Raw genomic sequence first — 23,652 nt, 5'->3', positions numbered from 1 at the left:
TTAAGGAAGCAAGCTCATTCACACTTTTCTTTGGATCATATCTGCTAATAATTGGCCAGAGCAAAGTAAGTCAGACAGACCCAAAGTCGTGGAGCCTGGAAGTATATTCCATTCAACATGAAGGTCAGGGGTAGCAGAGAAAGTAAATGTATTTTGAAGCATTAGCTAATCTATGAAAGTTATCTATTACAGGAAGCATTCATTCACTAGCTATTCTAATTCTTCATCTCTGTAAAGTCAAAAATCTTTGTACCATTTTTTTCTTCTATTTTTGTAAGATTTTTATATGTATATACATGGTACACTCTATTGAAATGTATTTGTTTATGTATTAGTCCTCATTCTGGAGTCCATCAATGTTTTATTATTCCTTTTGTACACAGTGTAAACAAATATTTGTTAGATGGGTGGACTATAAGATGTGTGCAACTAGAATTTCATGCTGTTGTTTCATATACTCAGAAATGCAGTAAATAATGTTTTATTTATTTTTTCTATATTCTACCACCTCATCGGTTTAATAAGATTAAACTAATAGACTGCTCAAAATACTGCAAACACCCAGAAAACATTAGCTGTTTTATTACTACTATTTTTATTATTAGTCAAATTTAAGAGGCTAAATCTGAACTTAGGATCACTATTTTGATTTATGTAAATTACTTATCACAACTTTGATTTATTATGCCTTACTGAAATACAAATTATCTCTACTAACTGGCTGTAGTAATCAAGCAGAAAGAAACAAAAAACAGATTTTTTATTATTAATTTTTAAATATTTGCAGCACTCCCCACACAAATCTGAGTGTCTATGTAAAATTCTATGTTTATGAGAATGTGCTTTTTTTTCTGTAGGATAAAAAAGTAGTATTTGATCATATTTACATTATGAGTCATACCTTTTGGACATAATCATAAATAGAATATAGAACTAGAAAATGGGGTTTTGTACATGCTCCCTTCCGTGGATGATCAAAGAGACTGAAGATTATTTATAACTGCCCTGCATGGTACGCTAAAGGGGGGACGAGGCTGAGTTATGAGAAAGGGAAGTTGGCGGGGCTCTGCTGACGGAATACGTTCTGGAATGACACTGTCTGGTACAAAGCTAAGATGGTATTAACTTGTGCATTGGGGAGAATTAGGAAACAGCTCTCAGCTAGGGCAAAGAGGCTCAACAGAGTTTATTTTTTGTGTTTTTGTTGTTTTGTTTTATCTTAAGCTGACTTTTCCTCTGAGGGTATGCCAAGTCAAGATAAATAGAGCTCTATTTCAAAGAAAATAAAGCGTAAGCAGAAAGTAGTAGTCTTATTTAAGGAGTAAAGGTTAAATTTTGGGACTACTAGGATGCTGGAAATTCAAGGAAGATATACCAGAAAGGAAGGTGATTCAGGAGGAAGCCCCCACCAAAGTCTGCATATTAAGTAAACTCAATTTTTATCAAAATCCAGAAATGCATGTGTGCAGATAATGAATCCAAGGAATTCAGCTAGAAACAGCAACAAGGAGACTAATTACACAAATTCATGGCTTAAAACAACACAAATGCATTCTTTCACACTCCGAGAGGTTAACAGTCTGCCGTCAGGCTCACCGGGGTGAAGCCGAAGTGTCGGCATGGCCGGTTTCTTCTGGAGGGCCGGAGAGGAGGCTCCTTCCCTGTCCCTGCAGCCCGCAGCGGCCCCTTGGTTCCCCGGCTGTGGCATCTGCCTCCATGTTCAATATCACCACCACTGTCTTTGTTTCTGTCACTACATCTCCTTCTCCTCTAAGTCCCCCATTTCTCTCTTACAGGGATCACTGTGGTCACCTTTGGGCCTATGGGTGTAACTCACGTAATCTCCCATCGCAAAATCATTGACCTAATCATGTATGCAAAGCGTAACTTACCATATAAGGTGACATCCACAGGTTCCACCATTATTCTGCAAGATCTGTCCACTTTATGCAGGGTTTTTTTACAAATTACATGCAGAGATGACAGAGTCCACCACTTACACATCCTTTAGGTCCCTAAGGGTGGCACTAGTTTCGACCATCTCATTCAGATTGTGATGTTTTTGATTCACTCTGTCAGCGGGGAGGGGGAAGGGAGAGTTCCAGAAGATTCCACTCCATCTTTTCCTCATTGATGGCTCTTTCCCCATCCACCAAGGGGCCAATGTGTGGACTGCACCAGATACCCAGTATGTCCGTCCAATAATCCACTCAGGGACTGGGTAAGTGATCACGGAGTGCTGACCCATTCTGAATGCCAGCTTTGCCTAGGACTGCACTTATTACCCGGCCTTCATATTTCTCCCTCTGATGGAGTGTCTGAGAGAAGATCCATGTTTCCAGTTATTGATACCAGCTAAGACCTCAACTCCAACCCTGTTTCTAACAGTCTGAGAAATGTTTTGCTGTTTGTCTTTTCCCCCATGTACAGTTATCTGGATAAATGGCGGCAGGTCACTTTGGGAAAAGATTTGGAGAATGATCACCACATTCACTTGGCCTGATGGAGCAGGATCCGTCCTCCAAGAGGCCCCAACTCACCTTTGGGTGTTATGTTCCAGATCTTAATTTAGATCATAAATTTGGCAAAGGATCTTGACTTGCTTTAGTGGGACAACTGTTCTCACTCTCCTGGACTTCCCTTTTTAACTTTTTACTAATGATAAAGCTGAGAATTATTCTGGTTGGCTAATCATCTATTTTGCCTCCAGGGATGTGTTTATTGTTAAATATTCCCATAAGTCTGTGTATGTCAGGCCACTTGGTTGCCACTCCAGCCCTACCACTAATGATAATATATCTACCTAGTTTCTGGAAGTTGCATGTCACTAAGTGGCCTTCATTATTTGGAGACCTTGCTGTTGTCAGGCAGTCCCATCTGGAAAGGCCTTCCTGCTAGCTAGGTGAGGCCGTGACCTGGAAGAAGGCTTTGGACTCTGATCAGGAAGGAATTCATGATCAGGTTGAACATGTGCAAGCAGGACAGGAATCCGTTAAAGCAAAAGTAACAGCAAGTATCAGAGTTTCATAGCCCCTTATTTTACAGTCATGAGGGCAGTAAAGAGCAAAAAAGAATATAGGGAGAAAAGAAAAGTTTATTGAACTCTTGCTTGGTGTAGGGCAAAACCCTTGTCAGCTTCTAAAGCAAGGGTCACCTGGTGTCCAGTGTCTGCTTAACCTGCATGGCACAGGAATTATATCCCACCCCAGAACTGGGGGATCCGTGGAGCTCTGGATGAAGTGAGTTTATGTTCTTGGAATTTTCCAAAACAAAGAAAAGGAGATGTTCAGGCTGGCTGAAGGAAAGTGATCATATGGCTGCAGTCCCATGTAGGTCGCCTGGGGGACAGGCAAGCCCCCCATAATCAGAGGTCCCTGCAGCTGCTTCTCCCCTTGTCTGAAATAAGACAGGGAGAGAGAAAAGGCTTGTGCTTATGACTAGAAGGTAGAACGAAACAGCAAAGGGACAAAGACATTCACCACCGGTGAGATAAGGAGCTCCTTGAGCCTGATTGAAGTCCAGATTCTTCTCTTCGTTGTAAGAAGGTAGTCAGAGACACAGAGCAATAAGCTCTGCAGGAAAAAAAGTTTTTTTTTAAAGCAAAGTACACACCTAAAAGGGAGTGCAGGCAGCCTCAGAGAAGAGGTATGTTCTAAGGATTTAGGGTTTGGGTTTTTATAGAGGTTTTTGAATATGAGTCAGTATAAGGCAGGATGTATATAGGTGGTTAATATTAGCTTTGAAGTTTTGTTTTAAGAATAGAGTCATCTAGGGGACTTTGCTGATTCATATCTCAAAATTCTTTATCTTCCAAGATTGATGCACAGGTTCGTCCATTTACAGTCCAGAAGTATGTCTTCTGTCCTGGTTACAATGTTACTGAATTGATTAATGTGACTGGAAGAAGGGAGAACAACAAATAAAAGGTGAGTTAAAGGATAAACTAGACCTTTGTTTTCCAGGCTAAGTAGATTTTATAATGGGGCATGATGCTTGTCACACATACCTTCTCTACCTCATTAATAACCCCATTGCTAACATTGAGCCTCATTTCACAATGGCTTTTCCTACTGTCAGCAGTGGTTTACCTAGTAGTCAGGAGGCATGTGAGGGTAGATCCCTGGGGGCCATGGAGGTTGAATTAGAGGGAGAAGCCTCTCCATGCTCCTGCAGGTGTGCTAGATCTTAATAGAGACATGAGGATCACATCTGCAGGCCCAGTAATTTGACATTTTAAGATATGAGGGGCTATCTACCCATTGTCCCCCAGCCCAAGTGTTAGAGCCCCATTATCCTCCATCCAGAGTCCTAACTTTGGCAAACCAGACTTGCATTGGTTCTGTGTTTAACCCTTCCCAGAGCTCAGCTTCTCTGAATATTAAATCCTGGGTGCCTGGTCCCAATTCAACACTACTTAGTACCAGGATCTGTCTGTACTACACTACCCACCCACGGGGAGATGAGACTTCATGACCCGCCAGGTGACAAGGAACCCTGCCCCTCAGTCTGTCTTCCCACTTAATTTCTCAATGTGTCCTGGTACCAGGGATTATAAATGGTGTCCTCTGGACACAGATGCTGAGACAGAGATTTTTCATGCAGTTACATATTAGGGATTGGCACCTATGGAAGAAAGGGAAAAAAAGCAAGGACCAAACAGAGGGAGAACTCAAACTGTGATACAGAGCTAAAATGCATCAAAAAATCCTACGGGGACCTGTGGTGGTTGCCCACAGGAGATGCCCGCTGCATCGTAGTTGGCTGCACTGAGCATGACGGGCAGACCTTAAACCTTGTCTGGTGACTCTCTGCAGCTGAAACAAATGTTCAACTAGCTGATGTCCCCGCTTAAAGAGGGATCCAGGAGGCATATATCTCAGGTTCACCACAAAACATAGATACTCAGTACAAAGATATAATACTGTCCAATAAGTCTATGAGAAAATATAACATGCTTAGTCAGAAACATCACAAATTAGAAAGAACAAGAAACCATGTCACATATGTAGAGTGGCAAAAAGCAATAACTACCATGGAAATCTGACAACACCAAATGTCAGGGTCGGATATGCAGGTTTGACTTGCTTTCATGGATGCTAGGAGGTACAAAGTGCGCACACTTTTCAAAATTGCTTGGTAATTTTTATAATGTTAAACATGTATTTATGTCCATAGAATTCCATTCTTAGGTAACCTCTCAAAAGAAAAAAAAAGCATATAATCACAAAAAGACCTGTGTAAAAATATTCATAGCAGTAATAATAATAATCACCAACTACCAGAAAGAACCCAAATGTCAACAAATGAATGACTTAAAAACTGGTGTTATCTTCATACAGAAGAACTCTATTCAGCCAAAAACAAAAATAAAAACAACAAACAAAAACTCAAAGCTACAAACTATTGATGTGCACAAATTAGGGGTCAGAGGCAGGCTTCTGTAACATGTGCCATTTTGGTATGCAGATTATTTTGAACTGAAAACAATTAAGACTCAAAAGACTGGAAGAAACTTTTCCCTGTCCCTTAACTCCTTACAAGGAATTAGGTAGAGGACCTGCTCCAGGAACAGAACTGCCACCACAGAGAACTAAGTTAGAATATGAACTACGGGTATAGACAGGGAGGGACCTAGCCGGGCCTGTTGAATCAGGCTTCTCTTTGTCCCACTATTTCTGTGTGAACCAACACATTTTTTTCTTTTTACCAAACATTTACTCTTTTTCATCCTCCTATAAATGGATTTATTTCTCTTTGAAACCCCAGACCCCCATCCTCTTCTCCTTAGCTCACAGTAGCATACATACCTCACATTGCCTTTGGAATTCATTGTCTGTGTGGATTTCTCCTTACGGAGGTAATTTAATTTAATTTTCTCCTGTTAATCTGTCTCATGTCCATTTAATTTGCGGACCAGCTAGAAGAACTTTGAAGGGTAAAGGAAAAATGTTCTTCCCCAGCAACAGCTATAAGTATGAACGTAAGAAACATTTTGGTGAACAAAAAGAAACCAGATACAAGTGTGATGTTACGTAACAGGAAGTTCATTTTGGGGAAAGGGCACAAAGGCACTTCTCGGGGTGATGGAAATATATGTTTTGATGTGGGTTTTGGTTACACAAGGGACTACACTGGAATACACATAATGGATTATGTGTGCACATGTGTATATATAACAGCAGGATGCTATACTGTGTTTAAGTTACTCTTCAAGTTAAACACAGGAAAGAGAATTATCACTTTCCTCAAAAATACAAACTACAAGTACAACTAGTATAAAAAGTGTACATATAGAGATGGAGATAATTGGCAGGTACATATACAGCAAATTTAGAATATAAGGACTATGTGATATGCTCCAAAACCAGACAGAGTACAAATCTCAGCTTACTGCTGTGTGACCCTGGACCGATTACTTAACCTCTGTATGTTTTAGTTTCTTGATCTGTACATGAGGAAGAGTGATAATAGTGTTTCCTTCTTAAGGGCGTGGAGAATAGTGCGTGGTTTAATTGATGCGACACACTAGCAGTAGTGCTTGGCATAAAGTAAGCCCTCTGTGAATATTATCATCATTACTACTGCAGAGCACCCTGTGTGATGACGGTCGATACAACTGTAGTTAGAGAATCCCAGTAAGGAGGCGTTCTACCAATAAGTGCAACTATCATGTACCCAACTTCAGTGATTTTTTCCTGTGCCCTTTACTACTCACTGTTTGCTTTTACATGCTGTGCTCCTCAAGTTTACAGGGACACCTGGGATAGGTTTTCTCTTGAATGAACTTTTCCAACTGGAAGTTCAGTGCTTTTCCCATCTTTGGTTTTTTTTACACACAAATATAAGGTACATGGAGCACATACTTGGCTGCAGGGTTAGGAAGGACAGGATGTTGGACCAGGCAGTGTGAGCAGCTCACGGCTCTGTAGGAACCAGGTAGACATGACCACTTAATGTAAAATGGCTTACTCTGGTCTCAGGGGCAAAGGAGAAATATCTACCAGCTCAATTCCTTCCCACAGCCTTTGTAGACTGATCCTTGGGCTTGTTTTTAACAGAAAATACTATTTTCAATATTCCACAGAAAATTAAGTCTCTGACTTAAGTCTAAGTCACTGTCACACAGCTCAAAAGCTTCATGACATTGTATACGTGAATTAGCTATGAGTCTGTTCTTCCACTGGCAATGATGAACTTGAAAAAATCACTTATAGGAGAGAATGAGATGAATGCTATAGGGTCATTAATTGCTGGTTGCCTTTTACCTTTTCTTTCATTTTGCAAAGAGTTGCCAGATTGCAGCTTATGATCAGATATAAATAACCGATGCCAGATTATTCCTGAAGACCAAATACTTATATTGAGAATAGACAGTATAGACACTAAGCTCTTAAAGAGGAAGGAGAAGTATTTTGGGAAATGGAAGCAGGGAAGCCATACACAAGCCTGCCAGAGTCTAGGAAATTGTTTTACAATAAAGAGTTCAGAGGGTTGGAGGCCTCATCCCTGCCCTCTGGATGGATAAGCCTGGATAATTTACTTAAACTTCTGATCAGTTTTCTTATCTTTAAAGATAATTTACCACCTACTTACTAAGTTTAATGGAAAATAGGTAACTTGTGAGTATAAAATGGTTAACAGAGTATCTGTCTCATGACGTGTAATCAGTCCTTCTTAGCTATTAACGATGCATGTTCCTTTCTAGTTCGGTGTTCACAACAGACTTCATTAAGGGGCCAGTGCATGTGTTCACAAAGAGACTCAGGGTCAGTATGTTTCTCTGACACTGTCTAGAGAAATAATTCCCAATCAGCAATCTGAATCTCTCCTCTAGATTTAACCTGACCAAAGCCCTCACTGAAATAAAAAACGCTTTTTTAACAGATGAGACAAAACCTGGATCTGGGTTCTAGTCCTTTTCTACTTCTACCAGCACAGAGTTGAATACTTGTTGAATGAATAAATGTATTTGTAAACTGGCTTTTTATAATTCTCTTGTATTCTAATAACAGCATAAATTTGCAAAACACTTACATTAACATCACATCAAATAACATTTAAACTGTCCTTCAAGCAAGCCAGAGCATATGTTTGTTATTGTGATATTTATCAATTTAGTACCTGAGGTTACTAAGAGAGATAACACCTATGAGTTTGATGATATGTGAAGCATTGGTCCAAACATTTAATAGCATTAACTCAGTTAATCCTCCAGAAAGCCTATGAAGCAGATAGTATTGTTTTCCCCTTTTTTACAGATGATAAAACTGAACCATAGAGAAGAAACCACAGAGAAAGTTGTAAAGCCACACTTATGAGTGTAGGCCATTGTGGGTAAAATTGCAGTATTTCCAGAATCTCTCATCTGGCTTTAGTGCATCTGCATATTGATAGGTGTTTCCAAGGGGTGGAGAATATTAGTCCATCTACATATCAGTAGGTAATTACAAGGGCGTGTGAGGGTTTATCTGGACCTGCGAGGTTGGGTAGAGCTCTGTTCTTCTGCTGCAGCCTGGTCAAGAGAGAGACAGGATGACTGCTTGTAAGAAATAAATGGGTTTCTTCCCCCTTTGACTGATTTCGGTTTTAGAGGTATTTTGCCCTGGGATTTTCTCGTGGAGTTTCAGCCATCTAGAGTTCAAGGGCTCTCCACGGAATCAGAAGGTGGCAAGATCACTATGTTGAGAGGAAATAGGAACATTAAACTTTAATTATCTTCAAGTCATCATTTTCAAAACCAGAAAAAATATTAGTAATTAGAAACATATAAAGCAAGGTTGTTGGCAAGTAATGAATATACTCACTCAATGGTTTCCCTTTAGATAAACAATAACCAATTAAGAAATAAAATGAATAGATCACATTTCAACAATTGCAACAGAAACAAACAAATACTTTTGGAACTTTAGTGACTGAGAAAACATGTGAATAAAATTGAGGAACGTTAAAGGAGTAAAGAATGAATGGAAAGACATATTTTCTCATTAGATGGGAAGAGTTAACATTGTTAAAATAATACTTTTTCTGAACTAATCAGTGAACATAATGTGATACAATAAAAAAGAAAAGTGATTCTTTTCCCTTGTCTGAAGTTAGGTGATTTGATTCTGAAGTTCATATGGAAAAATCAATACATGACATTAGCATTTTAAAGTTGGGAGGTGAAAATAATGGTGAGAGGAGATAAGCCTATTGATTATCAAAATGTGGATAAAAGTCCAGCAATTAGAATCTATACATTTTTATTTCAGACACAGAGAGACAGAGCATTAAGATGGAATATCAAGTTCTAAAAAAACCAATTCTAAGTAAGTGTGAGTGTGGAGGAAAGAATGAATAACATTCAAAGAAGAAGCTATTCTCTGGGGGTAGAGAGGGCAGTTAAAAAAATTACCAAACTAAGTAATTTAAATGCCAGAATCCCAATATCTCTTACTCTTCCTTTATTTCTTACTTGAAAAATATCCAGCTAAGTAAAATATCTATAAAATATTTATGAATTAAAGAATGAAACAATAAAATAAAATGTGGAATAATTGTTCAAAATATTGACAGGAAGGCCCTGTCTGATCATAAAGGCCAAAATGCACAAAAGGACATATTTCTAAAATTGGTTACAAAAAAAATATAAGCTATTCTGCATGTCTAAGAAAAACAAAATATCAAGTCAAAAGCAAACATCAAATGGGGGAAATTATTTGCCACATATACGACCATTAGTCAGTCCCTTACTACCATAACAAAATGCCATAGGCTGGGTGAGACAGCAGAAATGTATATTTCACAGTTTGGAGGCTGGGAGGTCCAGGATGAAGGTGGCAGCCAGCATGGTTCCAGGTGAGAGCTCAGATCAGAGCTTGACTTACAGAAGACATTCGAGTTATGTCTCACATGCCCTTTTCTCAGTGCACGCACTTAAGAGAGACAAGAGATTACACTCTGGTATCTCTTGTTATAAAGGCACTAATTCTATCATGAGTGCCCACTTTCACGACCTCATCTCACCTAATTACTTCCCAAAGTACCCACCTCCTAAAACCATCATATGTTAGGGATTTTGAGGGGATACAGTTCAGTCTTCAGCAAGGTTAATTTCCTTCAGAAAGTTTCAGCAGCCCTGGACAAAAATGTGTTCTGGACTTCAAAATGAATTCATTGAAAAATAAATGCAAATGCCATATACACACATTAAGAGATATTAATCCACTTAAAGAAATGCAAATTAAAACTTCAGTGTGCCAGTTTTCACTTATCAGTATGGCACTTGCCCAAAAAGTTTATGATATAGAGGAAATATGAGGGTTTTGAAAATTTCACATTGCTGGCTGTAATATAAATAGGCACAACCACTTTGGAATGGAAAATGGCAGCATTTGGCAATATTTTAAAAACACAGATGATAGAGAGTTAGAAAGAGAGAGACAGATAGATAGAGATAGAATCTAGATCTATATACCTTGAACCAATAATTTCAACTGTCTGAAATTATTTTATAAAACAACTCTCATATATTAAGGCCTAATTCTGAGGAGTAATAACACCAAGCATAAAGGACCCAGTACATTTTCTGGTCCACATCCGGTGCTCTAGTAAAGATGTTTACAAGGCAGATGACAACTCTATGTGCTATTAATATCTCCATTTTTCAGATGAGCAGTGCGAGAGGTAGGAGCTTCACTCTAGGTCTAACCATTGGTGATTAAAGGTAAGTTTAAAGTTTATATGATGTGTTATAAATGTAATTGCTTTGCAAAACCTGACTATTAGTAGAATGCAAGAGAACTGTAAACAGCCAGGTTACAAATATATTTATTCATTTAACTAGTATTTACTCCGTTCTGGTAGAGAAGGCCTAGAGCCAAGATTCAGGTTTATCTCATGTGTTAAGAAAGTATTTTCCGTGTTAGTGAAGGCTCACACTAAGTTCAGTGTCTCTAGGTGACATTCAGCCCTCAAATTCAAACCAAGGTCTATTGATTGTAATTGTTTTGCTGCATACTGATTTCAAGATTGCCATGGGACCATGATCCTGATAACAAGGACCAGTTGTCTCTTACTATATAACCAACCACTCCAAAACTGAGTGGTTTATTTTCCCCAATTCTGTGGATTGGCTGATGAGCCCACTCTCATCACCTGGAAGCTCCACAGAAGCCACTAAGATGGCCATATCACCTGTCCAGGATGGATGTTCTTTGGCTGGGCATCTCTATCCATATCATTTCTCATTATCAGGTCACCTAACCTGGGCTTCTTATGTGACAGATGGGTTCCAAGAGGGCAAGTCCCAGTGCACAGGTAGTTGTTAAGCCTCTGCTAATGATACATTTCTTGAATTCCCACTGGTCAAGCTATTATAGATGGTCAAACCTAGAGACAGTGTGGGAGTGGACTACTAAGAGAGTGGATAGGTAAAGTCAAGCATCCTTAGGAACCATTAGTGTAACCACCACCACGGTGCTCCAAATGGTGTGCATGCATCAGATGAAGTTTGAAATTACCTACGATAAAGGTCCACAATCTATAGTCTGTTTTTGTTAATAAAGTTTTATCAAAACATAACCATACAGTTTATTTAAGCACTGTATATGGAGGCTTTTGTGCTAGAACAGCAGAGTTGAGCAGTTGTAACGGAGACCATCTGGCACATAAAGCCTAGGATATTGATTATCTGGCCGTTTACAGAGAAAACCTACAGACCTAGCCCAGAAGGTGGTATTCCATCTGGGCATCACATATTTTCCTATTTGAGGATCTGGTTCCATTGCTAAAATCCTTGTCCAGACAGCCTTTTTTTTTTCTTGGCTAACACCATAGCTCATTCTTGTTCCATTCATGAGCACTATTATTTTTAAATGTTATGACAAAGTTATTTCACTAGGCTTTGATCTTCAAGTGGTGCTCAATTTAAACTATAATCACTGCAGTTGGGCTCCAAGGATGGTACAACCACTTTACATCAAAGACGCTTACCCGTGTTCCCTGTGGTGTTTGGGACTGCACGTCATAATTCCGCACGGAACTTTTAACTTTGGAGCAATGGACAAATACGATGAGTGATTCCCACCTCCCACTTTATTTAGAGATTCATTTTGATGTTTTGCATTAAGCTCCCTCTAAATGACACTAGGCCTCCAGCAAATAAATAACTTTCTTGCAGTTTTGCTTTGGGCCCTAGTAGACAAGATGCATTTGAAGGGGAGTTTATGAAAAGCTTTGAGAGACTGAAGGCGTCCGTCTGCTTTCCTGGAGTGCTCTGTGGACAGCATAGTGACTGGAAACTATAAAAATGTAGCGGTCATTTGTCTCTTCACGACAACAGTTTGGTATCATATTACTGATTAAATCATCAGCTCAATAATGCACAAATAACCCCATTCCACTCCACTTTACAGTTATGTAAGAATTAATGTTTGCTTGTCAGCCTCATGATTTTTCCAATTGTTTTGACCGAATGCATTCTTCTGTTTTAAACCATCTTTTTGCCGGTGCTATTCCTTCTGCCTAGAATGCTCTTCCCTTTCTGGCCACCTGACAATAATACAAACCTAACTAGCACCTTACCGCTCCTGTAAATCCATTTTTGTTGCCACATAGTTACTGCAGAAAAGACACACTAGAATCATACTCTCTGGCTCTGCCATTTATCTTCATTTAATCTTGGGAAAATTAGTCTCCTTGATCCTCGGCTTTTTGTCCATAAAATAAGAAAAATAAAGATACCACTTATCTTTTAAGGTTGTGAAGATAAAAAGATTATGTTCAAAATAATAACTATGAAACACAGCCTCTCCACAGAGCTGGAATAGATAAAGATGTGTGAGTTTCCAGTTCCCTGTCTGTTTCTTTTTTTAAAAAAAAGACTTCATAGCATTTCCCCCTGTGTGACTTTACTGCATATCTTTTTCAACGCTATAATTATTTAATACATTTTATGTGTACTTAGATTGTGGAAATCATGAAGTAATAGATCACTTAATTTATTCTTCTCGTAATTGTCACCTTACTAGGTGAGATATATTGTAGGCACTACATTCTTTATGGAGGGAAGGATGGAGGAGAGAAGGGAAGGAGGGGAGGGGAAGGATTGAGGATGGTATGGACTTCGGAAGGGGGGATTTGTGGATTAGTAATGCAACTGCACATAAAATTATGCGTCTGCCGAAACAGAGCTGCATTTGGCAAGGGAAACTCTAGACTGATCAATATTTTAAAGGGATAGATGAATAATTCTGAAGAAACTTTTAAATGACTTCCCAACCTTCCTAAAATTCTAGGACTTAATCATCTATTTTAAAAGCACTCTCCTCCTGTCATAGTTCAGTGCTTTAAAAAATAATATTTGGTGGGGAAGATGGAATAAATATTCAACTGACTGGCAGCTGAAATGGAAAAGCCATTCTTATTCAGGGCAGAGGCTACAAAGAAAAGCCCAAGGGGGTGGAAACTGGCCCTTGAAATGCAGCCTGTGTTCCCTGAGAATTCCCACCTCACCCCCCCGTTTCAAGGCCCTTCCATGTCGATCTACCCACAAGGTGTACTAAGAAATGGTAAGTCTGGCTACTCAGAATGTCTCCTCCCAGAGGCCCTGTGCTGTCCACCTTCAGCTAAGCTTTCTCTACTCTGAGCGGAGAGTTGTGATCGTTGACGCCCACGACAGTGTCTCTGCCTTCAAGCGAGGCTGAGGTTGGCTCGCAGAGCAGTGAGTGCTCCATTCCTCCCGCTCTGCTGAATTCTTTCTTCCGTTTCACTACTATTTGGCCCATTACGCTCATCCCTTCCTCTGTACTCTTCTGCCATTTGGGCACAAACCACACCCAGTCAGGCCTCACCAGCCACCAGCTGCGCTCAACAGTCTCAACCTGGCGTCCTCCGCTGGGGTCACCCGGGAGCCCAGAATCCCAGTCTCCCAGCAGTGCCTCTGGGCTTCACTTAGTGTCCATATGGTGACCATACGATTTGTTGTCCTAACTAGGAAACCTTTAAGAGTAAAATAAACAATGATTCCATCAGGAAAATCTGTATAAAACGAGTCTTTCTAGAAAAAGCCAAATGTCTCTCTTACTCAGCCTTCCAGATCTTCATCTATTTCCCACCTAATCTCTTTTCTGGGTACCTAGAGACCATTGATTCCACCTTTCAGGGATCTGAATAATGATATTCTCCACACTCAAAAGCCAGTTGCAAAGTGTACCAAATAAATCTCAGGAAATCAAAAACTAATTAGTTTCAAACAGAGGGAATTTCATACAAGGTATTGGATATACGGGTGATAGAACTACTGAGGGCCACGTAGGGAGGGGCAAGGCAATTTAGAGATGAGGGAAGGTGCTGCCACCTCTTAGGACAGACGCACAAGAGGGAAGACTATGTAATCAGGGCTCAGAATGCATGGCTTTGCCAGGTGGGTGCTGAAATGACAGACAACAGAGGTGCTACCATAGACGGCACCAGGGCACAAAAGAAAGCAGATAAATAGTCTGAGTTCTCCTTTCCTACCGTCCCTCAGTCTACTGTCTGTGCTTGCACTGAGTGGTCCAAAAGGACTCCCACTTCCAAGGAAGCCTATGAAAAGCCGCCTGTTGAGGTTAGCTTTGCCATAAGCTCAGAGAGCGGTTAGCAACACACCTCAGAACAAACAGGTGACTGGCACATGATTTAATCAAATATATATATGTGTATCTCCTTTGTAGACTGTATTGATAATATATGAACAAACCCTTTGCAGTGCTTCAGCCTTCATACTGACTACATGTGGATCTAACTGATATATTTGAGTCAATTTGCTTGAAAATATTAAGTCCGGAGAACTCGTTATTCTTTGCATTCAAAGCATGGCAATTAAAAATGTTATAGGATTTAAGCCTATAAGGAATAACAGCAATGTTCTGGCCAAATCGTTTCACACATGCTTCTACCAAGGGGGAGCATCAATCCGGCATGACTGATTACCTTACAGAAGTTCATGGCAGAGATACTAATCAGAGTGTCTATCAAGAGGCCCTCAACCTTGATTGTCTCCAGCTCTTCAATGAAGACTGACTATCTGTAGAGACCAAATGCCACCATCTGAGAGTTTAGAGATTCTCAACCACTGCCACGGAAAGGTGTGTATTTGCCAGGACAAGACATTGGCATATTCAGTTTGTAGAGGTTTGGTTTGTGGAAGGATGCACAGCAACAGTGGCATATGTTGTTTATTGACTTAAAGTCAAAAAGACCTGTATTTGTGTTCAAACTTTTTCACTAACTAGCAGATTAGACAAGATTCAGTCTCTGCTGTATTTAATTTCCTCACTTTTAAAATCAGGATATTAATACTGCCCATTATTCAAGATTCTTGAAATTATTTACTGAAATAATATTTAGAAAAAGCCCACCACACAGATCTATAAATGCTAGCTGCTGTTATTATTTTTTATTATTCTCAGTCATTCTTCTGTTAATGAAAATCGGCTATCCTCAAATGTGCTGAAAATGCTGTTTATGCTGGTTCCAGGAAGGTGAGAAGACAGACTAAATAAAAGATATCAGCAACAGACAACCAGGCATCTGAGTCAGCTAAACACACGCAGACACACAGACAGACAGACACACACACACACACACACACACGAGAAATATTAGTTTATACAGTGATACAACATTCAAAAGCACTTTATAGCTTGAATTAAAGAAGAAAGGAAATATAAAATTTCAAATACTTAAAAGGAAAAAGAACAAAAAAAGACCAACAATATTATGATTCTGGTCCCTTATGACAGCTTCTATCAGCACTGGTATAATTATTTCTATCTTTTTCCTTTTTAACATATTTTTACATTTTTGTTGAGCTGTGATGAATTTTGTCCTACATAGTCACCACATCTTCTCCTTTAGGCTAATGTTTAACCAACACCACTCCTTTTCAGGGAGAGTCATAGAAAATTGTTTGAAATGGTTTTAGAATGTCCAATCCTCCTAACCATAATGTACATGTTATGAGACTAAGCAAAGCTGAATACATAGAATTCTGTGAGACGGTATGTTTCATTTGTGTAGTAGAAAAGATCAGACAATTAACAAACTTAGAATACTACAATAAGCAATGAACTGATAGTTTGAAAATTTTACTTTAGTCTCTGTTTTTCTACTTATTCTGTGAGAGTTAATAAGTTTGTCCATATTTCCAGGACTTCATTCACCATTCAGTCCCCTATAGAATTAGGGACCGCGACTAGAAAATCTCTGAAGTCTTTTTAGTATCAACATTTCTCTAAGATAGATTTAGATAGATACTTACATCTATCGATATGTACATTATATATGAACATATATGCATACAATTGTTTTGACCATATGGCATATGTATATGTATATATGTGTATACCAAATGTCTTCAGCAGGTGGAATTAGAGGAAAATTTTTCTTCCTTTGTATAATTGTTAAAGTTTTAATGACAATAATGTATTTCTTGCATTATTTAAAATATACATGTTTTTAGAGTTCCAATTCTGATTATAGCAGAGTAGCTTTATCAAAATAAATACCCATACATGGCAATTATAAATTTTTTACTAATATTTTAAACTCTTCTGAAAGAGTAAAAAATTCACAAAGGTAGAAACAGGACTAAAGTCACTTCTTGAAAGAAAGGCAGCCCACTCTTCGAGATTCCTGTTCATACAGTTTTGCTCCAAAGGCACTTCTGAGCTCCCACAGGGAGGGGAGACAGGACACCGAGAACAAGTGCACAGTGTTATTGTCTTGAGGAATCGGAACGTAGGTCAAAGGTGGCAGAGGGAAAACTGGAGTGGGGAAAATTCCAGAAAGAAAGAAGCCACAGAGGGGCAATCTCAAAAATGTATATAGAAAAATCTCCTAAGTCTTTGGCTGAGCACTGAGCAGAGGGTATTTGGTGGAATGAGGAGTACAGTGGAATAAAACTGGAATAAAACATTTGAAAGAGAAACCGGAGAAGGAGTTTCAGGTTACTGCCCACTCAGATGGTGATAGTTTGAAATTTAAGTCTCTCCAGTCAGAGGATCATGGGAAACACTTTAGGCTTTCCACAGACTTGACAAAACATAAACTCAAACTTCCACAAATTCAAGGTGGTAAGCTTGTAATTTTATTGCTTTTTATAACACATATTAACCCTTCAGAGGAATGTAACAGAGTCAAGAATCAAAAATGTATTACTGCAACACCTAGCGCTCAATAAAAATGAGCAGATATATAAGGAATAAGAGACATGTGACCCAGTATCAGATGAAGGAATGGACTATCAATACATTCAGCACCTTTGATGTATGCAAGAAACGGAGAAAGGTTTCTCGCTGCCAGGGTTTAGGACTGGAGTTGGATTAGAGAAAAGGAGGTTGAGTTTGATAATAAATAGGCAACACAAGGGAGTTTTGTGGTACTGGAACAGTTCTGCATTCTGGCTGTGGGAGTGGATACGTGCAACCACACGTGATAAAATTGCATACAATCAAATACACACACACACACACACACACAAATGTATGTGTACCCAGTAAAAAATACCCCAGTTAAACTGAGAACATATGAACAAGATCAGTGTATTGTATTGTATCAATGTTGACATCCTGGTTTATTATATTTTATTGCAGTTTTACAAGATATTACTGTGGAAACTGAGTAAAGAGTAAATGGAAACTATTTTTCTAACAACTGCATGTAAATGAAAAATTATCTCAAAATGAAAAGTTTATGTTAAAAAAACTCCTTAAATAATATGTAAATTTTTTAAGGTCTCAAAATACTGTCAATAAAAAAAATGCCAATGGAAATTTGATATGCTAGCAGTAACTACTGGAAAATAAAATTAATAAATACAGTTCCATTTAGAATAACCTCAAATATCTAGAAAGATGTCCAGAAATAGTTCCATATGACATACAAACTGAGAAGTACTAATAAATTCTTTAAAAAAATGAGAAAGATCCATACTGATGAATTGAATAACAATATAGATATTCATTATTATCAAATGGATCCCAATTGAAAGTAGGAGTTTTTGAAGAAATTGACATTAAAATTATTATTTAAATTTATATATACTAGCAAATATCCAGGATAGTCAAAATGATATTAAGAGAGATGGAAACATTGGGGAATTTGTGCATGCTGATTTCAATAATTATTACAAAGCTAAAATATGTTATGTAATATGATGCTGGCAAAAGAATAGGCATATAGAAACTGAATCATTGTCATTCTTTTGAATGTAGATATTCAAATTTCTCAACACATTTTTAAACATTTATTAAATTCTTCTGGAAAAACATTCTGGAAAAAACAGAATTTATTAAAACATTCTGGAAAAAACAAACTATGGAGACAGTAAAATGATCAGCCACTAAGGGTTAGGGAGGAAGAGGGATGAAGACGTACAGCACATAGTGAAACTACTGTGTGTGATACTATAAGGGTCAATACAAGTCATTATATATTTGTCCAAACCCATAGAATATACAACGCCAAGGGTGAGCTGCAGTGTAAACTGGATTAAGGATGATAAAAATGTATCAATGTAGGGTCATCAGTTGTAACAAATGTACCATTCCAGTAGGGAATGTGGATAATGGGAGAGACTATGTATGTATGGGGGCAAAGGAAATTTCTGTATCTTCTGTTAAATATTGCTGTGAACCTAAAATTACTTTAAATAATAAAGTCTTTTAAAAAGGTGAAAAAGAAAAATTCCCATGGTCAATGATAGACTCAGTAGTGAAAGACTGAACTCTTTTTCTCTAAGATCAGGAACAAGACAAGGATACCCACTTTAACCACTTCTATTCAATACAGCATTGGAAGTCCTAGCCAGGACTAGGCAAGGAAAAGATAAGCGTCCTCCGAATTAGAGAGGAGACATAAAATTGTCTCTGTTTGCGAGGACATGATCGTATATGTAGAAAGCACTAAAGATTCCACACAAAAGAAGATTAAAAATGTGGTTAGAACTAATAAATTCAACTAATTTCAGGGTACAAAACCAACATGTAAACAATCAGTTGTGTTTCTATACACTAAGAATGAACAATCTAAAGGGGAAACTAATAACACAATTAAATTTACAGTAGAATTAAAAAGAATAAAATATTTGGAATAAACTTAACCAAGGAGGTAAAAGAATTATACACTGAAAATTACAAAATGTTGCTAAAGGAAATTAAAGATACAAAAAAAATGGAAAGTCATCGAGTGTTGCTGGATTGAAAGACTTCATATTATTTGTGTCAATAATATCCAAAGAGATCTAGGAATTTAATGCAATCCATACCAAAATCACAAAGGCATTTTGCATAAATAGAAAAATCCATGCTAAAATTCATATAGAATCTCAAAGGACCACAAATAACCAAAACAACCTTTGAAAATAAAAACAAAAGTTGTAGGGCTCAGACGTCCTGATTTCAAAACTTATTATAAAGTAATCGGAATAGTTGGTACTAATGTAAAGACAGATATGTAAACCAGTGGGTGGAACAGAGTGGAGAGGCCAGAAATAAGCCCTAATATATATGGTTAAGTAATTTTCAACAAAAATTCCAAGAGTATTCAATGGAGGAATGAACAATTTTAATAGTGTTGGGAAAACTCGATATACACATTCAAAAGAATAAAGTTGGACTCTTATCTCACATTATACATAAAAATTGAGTCCAAATGGATCATAAACCTAAATATAAGACCTAAAACTATAAAACCCCTAGAATAAAACATGGAAAAACTTTATGACATTGGATTTGGCAGTGATTTCTTGAATATGTCACTAAAACTAAAAGCAGCAAAAGTAAAAATAGCTAAATTTTACTACATCAAAATTAAAAGCTTCTGTGCATTGAAGGGCATAATCAACAAAATAAAAAGGCAACTTATGAAATGGGAGAAAACGTTTGCAAATTATATATCTGATAAGAGGCTGATGACTCAGATATATAGCATTCTTATAACTCAACAACAAAAATCAAATAACCCAATTACAAAATGGGTCAAGGACTTGAATGAACATTTCTCCAAAGAAGATATATAAATGGCTAATCACTACTAGTCAACATTACTAGTCATTAGGAAAATGAAAATCAAAACCACAATGAGATACCACCTCACATCTGTCAAGATGGCGACTACCACAAACAGAAAACAGAAAACAAGTATTGATAAGAATGTGGAGAAATTGGAATTCTTGTTCATTGTTGGTTGGAATTTAAAATGGTGCAGCTGCTATGGAAAACACTATGGCTGTTCCTTAGAAAACTCAGAATAGAATTACCATATGATCTAGGAAGCCTACTTCTAGATATTTATCCAAAAGAATTGAAAGCAAGACCTCAAAGAGATATTTGTACATTCATATTCCTGAACAGTATATTCATGACAATGAAGAAGAATAAGCAATCCGAGTGTCCACTGATAGAAGAATGAACAAATCAAATAGAATATATACGTAAAATGGAATATTATTCAGCCTTAAAAAAGAAGGAAATTATGACACATTGTATAACATAATAAACCCTTAGGATGCTCTGCTAAATGAAATAAGCCAGTCACAAAAGGACAAACAGCGTATGATTCCACTTACATGAGTTATGTAGAGTAATCAAATTCCTAGAAACAGAAAGTAGAATGGTGGCTGCCAGGGGCTAGTGGGAGTGGGAAATGGGAGAATGGTTTTAAAATGGGTGTAGAGTTTCAGATCCGTAAGATGAAAAAGCTCTGGAGATTGATTACACCGCAATGTAAATGTACTTAGCATCCAACTGTACAGTTAAAAATGGTAAAGAGGGCTCATTTCCTGTTTTGTGTTATGTGTATTTTACCATGATTTTTTAAAAAGCAATAGCAAAATGGAAAAGAAAACCACATACTGGGATGAGATATTAAGTGTATTTCTTTCAAAGGACTTCTACTGACTTCCTTTGGGTTGCAAAGAGAATTGATATAAATAAAAATAAAAAGATAACCTAATAAAAATGGTCAAACATCTTCAAAATGTCCTTCACCAAAAAAGCTATAGAATTGCCAATAAGCACATAAAAAGGTACTGAACATAGTAGTCAACAGGAAAGAGCAAATTAAAACCAAAATGGGATACTATTTCACACCTACTCAAATGCTGGCAAGGATGTAGATCAAATTTTATTTTACTCATACTGTTTAAAGGCCCATTCAGAAAAATAGCATCCTTTGTCCTAAATTTAGAAGATGGGCATCTAATCTGAAGGAAATCTTTTTCAGATTAAAGCATCAACTCGCTTCAGGTTTCTACCTTACCTCTGGCAGAATTTCCAAGGCTAAATTGGTATCACCCTCTCTTTAGTCCTGCAGCTTTGATAACTAACGGTCCCTGCATAACTGGCTGGGTAACCCGACAACCTACCCATCTATTGGCTTTTTTTCGATTGTATTGTCCTGAGGTGCCCTCAGGACGAGTGAGGAAGCTTTATTTGGTCATAGTCCTGGACCAGCCTGGTCAATACGGAGGTGAGAGGCAGTCATTGGATTTCTTAGTGCCGTGTAGTCTGATATGGGTTTCCATACTAGAATTAGCTATTAGGTAGGTTCTGTGGGTTTGGACACATCATCAGTCTTGGTGTGGTGCTCACAGCTTAGCTAGGTAAAGGTGGGGCATGAGAAATACTGATTTGTGTGCCGGATACTATGATAGGACCAAACACACATTTCATTTGGTTTTATCACAAGTCTATGAGGTGGGTATTTTTACTAAGTATCAGCGAGGTTTAAATGCTTTCACAGAGTTCATTCAACTAGTAAGGAGCTGAGCTGAGATTTCAGAATAGTTCTGTGTGACCTTCTTATCACTGTGTTTTATTTTTGTTTTGTTTTGTTGTTTTAATCCAAGATTTACTACTGAGTACATTTACCTATTGAGATTACTGGATAGAAATGAAAAGGACCCCAGCACGTGCAGATAAGAAGGGGTGGTCAGGCCCTCCATACCAAAATCAACAGACTAGAGGAGACGGGAAGGGAAGGTAGGTTGAGGAGGAACCTCATGGACCATGGAAAGGAAGCAAGGAGTTTCTGCCTGGAACACTCACGTACTTATTTTCACTGAATTGTTATCAGTATGATAAAGATTCAGGATTTGTAGTTAGGTAAATACCATACACCTAGTGTGTATGGACATGAATACTGAATTCTGCTATTTGTTAAAGTCAGATTTATGCCAGCTTACTTGAGGTTTGTGAGAACCTCACCAGAGTTCAAGTAGCTTGTGACTTCTTAAAATGTCTTTCTGCTCAACAAAATTAGAACATAGTGATGGAGAGGATTTGGAGGAAATGAGGGAGACAGTCCTGACCACTAATATTTTGAGAATGGTTTCTGAGATTCATTTCATATGGCATAATATCTACCTTTTGAAAATGTATGACTCTGTGGCCTTTAATCACAAAGTTGTATGACAATCACCACTTTTTTCCCTCCTTCTGTCCTGCCTTTCTTTCTTTCTTTTCTCTTTTTTTTGTAAATACCTCTGGCTAGACTTTCCAGCACAATGTTGACTATCAGTGGCAAAAGCTTTCTTATGTTTAGGAAAGGTTTTAGTATTTCACAAGTAAGTGTGATGTTAGCTATGGATCTGCCCTTGACAATTTGTGGACTTCCCTTCTACTCGTAGTTTTCTGAATATTTTTATCAAGGAACAGTGCTGAGGTTTGTCAAATGCTCTTTCTGTGCCATTTGAGATGGTTGTGTTTTTTTTCTAAGTGTTGCATTACATCGATTGATTTTTTCTTATGCTGAACCACCCTTCCATTCTTGGGATAAATCCCATGTAGCTGTAGTACACAATCCTTTTAATTTACAGTTGGATTTGGTTTGCTATGATTTTGCTGTGAATTTTAAAAATCTGTATTCATAAAAGGTATTTATTGGTCTGTAGTTTTCTTGTGTTGTCTTTGTCTGCGTTTGTTGTCAGTGTAATATTTGCTTTATAGAATGAGTTAGAAGTATTTAGGAGTATTACTTCCTTTTCTATTTTATGAGGAGTTTGAAAGGATTGCTAATGATCCTTTAAATATTTGATAAAATTCACCACTGAAGCCATCTGATTATGCATTTTTTTCTTTATTGAGAGTTTTAGATTACTCATTCAATCACTTTAGTTCTAATAAATATGTTCAGATTTTCTATTTCTTCTTGAGTCAGCTTTGGTAACTTGTGTGTTTCTGAAATATTTCCATAACATCTAGGTCTCGTAATTTGTTGGTATATAATTGTTAATAGCATTCTCTTATAAACTGAATGTCTATTACAGATGCTAGGCTGGCTCAAAAGGGATTTCAATAACCTCATAACATGTCTCTGAACTAAGGAAGGACAGAATGCTGTAATTGTCTAATATCTTTCTTAGCCTTGGTGGATAGCTCAGAGCAAATTCTATTTCCTTCTTTTATAAGAAACTGCACCTATTTTTACCTCTGCATTAAGCTAGGCTTTCAAATGTATTGAACTGTGCTTCAGGAAACTATCTAGGTCACTTCATTGCAGACTAACACACAACTGCCTTCTTTTCATTACAATTCCCTAGTAATTCCTTTTGTCTCTACAGATATTTTCTCTAAGATTCAATCACTTGAACTGCATTCCGATGTTTTGCAAAAATACATCCCAAGGTAT

Source organism: Manis javanica, chromosome 5 (assembly GCF_040802235.1).
Source record: "Manis javanica isolate MJ-LG chromosome 5, MJ_LKY, whole genome shotgun sequence".
In the NCBI taxonomy this organism is placed as follows: domain Eukaryota; kingdom Metazoa; phylum Chordata; class Mammalia; order Pholidota; family Manidae; genus Manis; species Manis javanica.
This window is presented reverse-complemented; position numbering follows the sequence as displayed.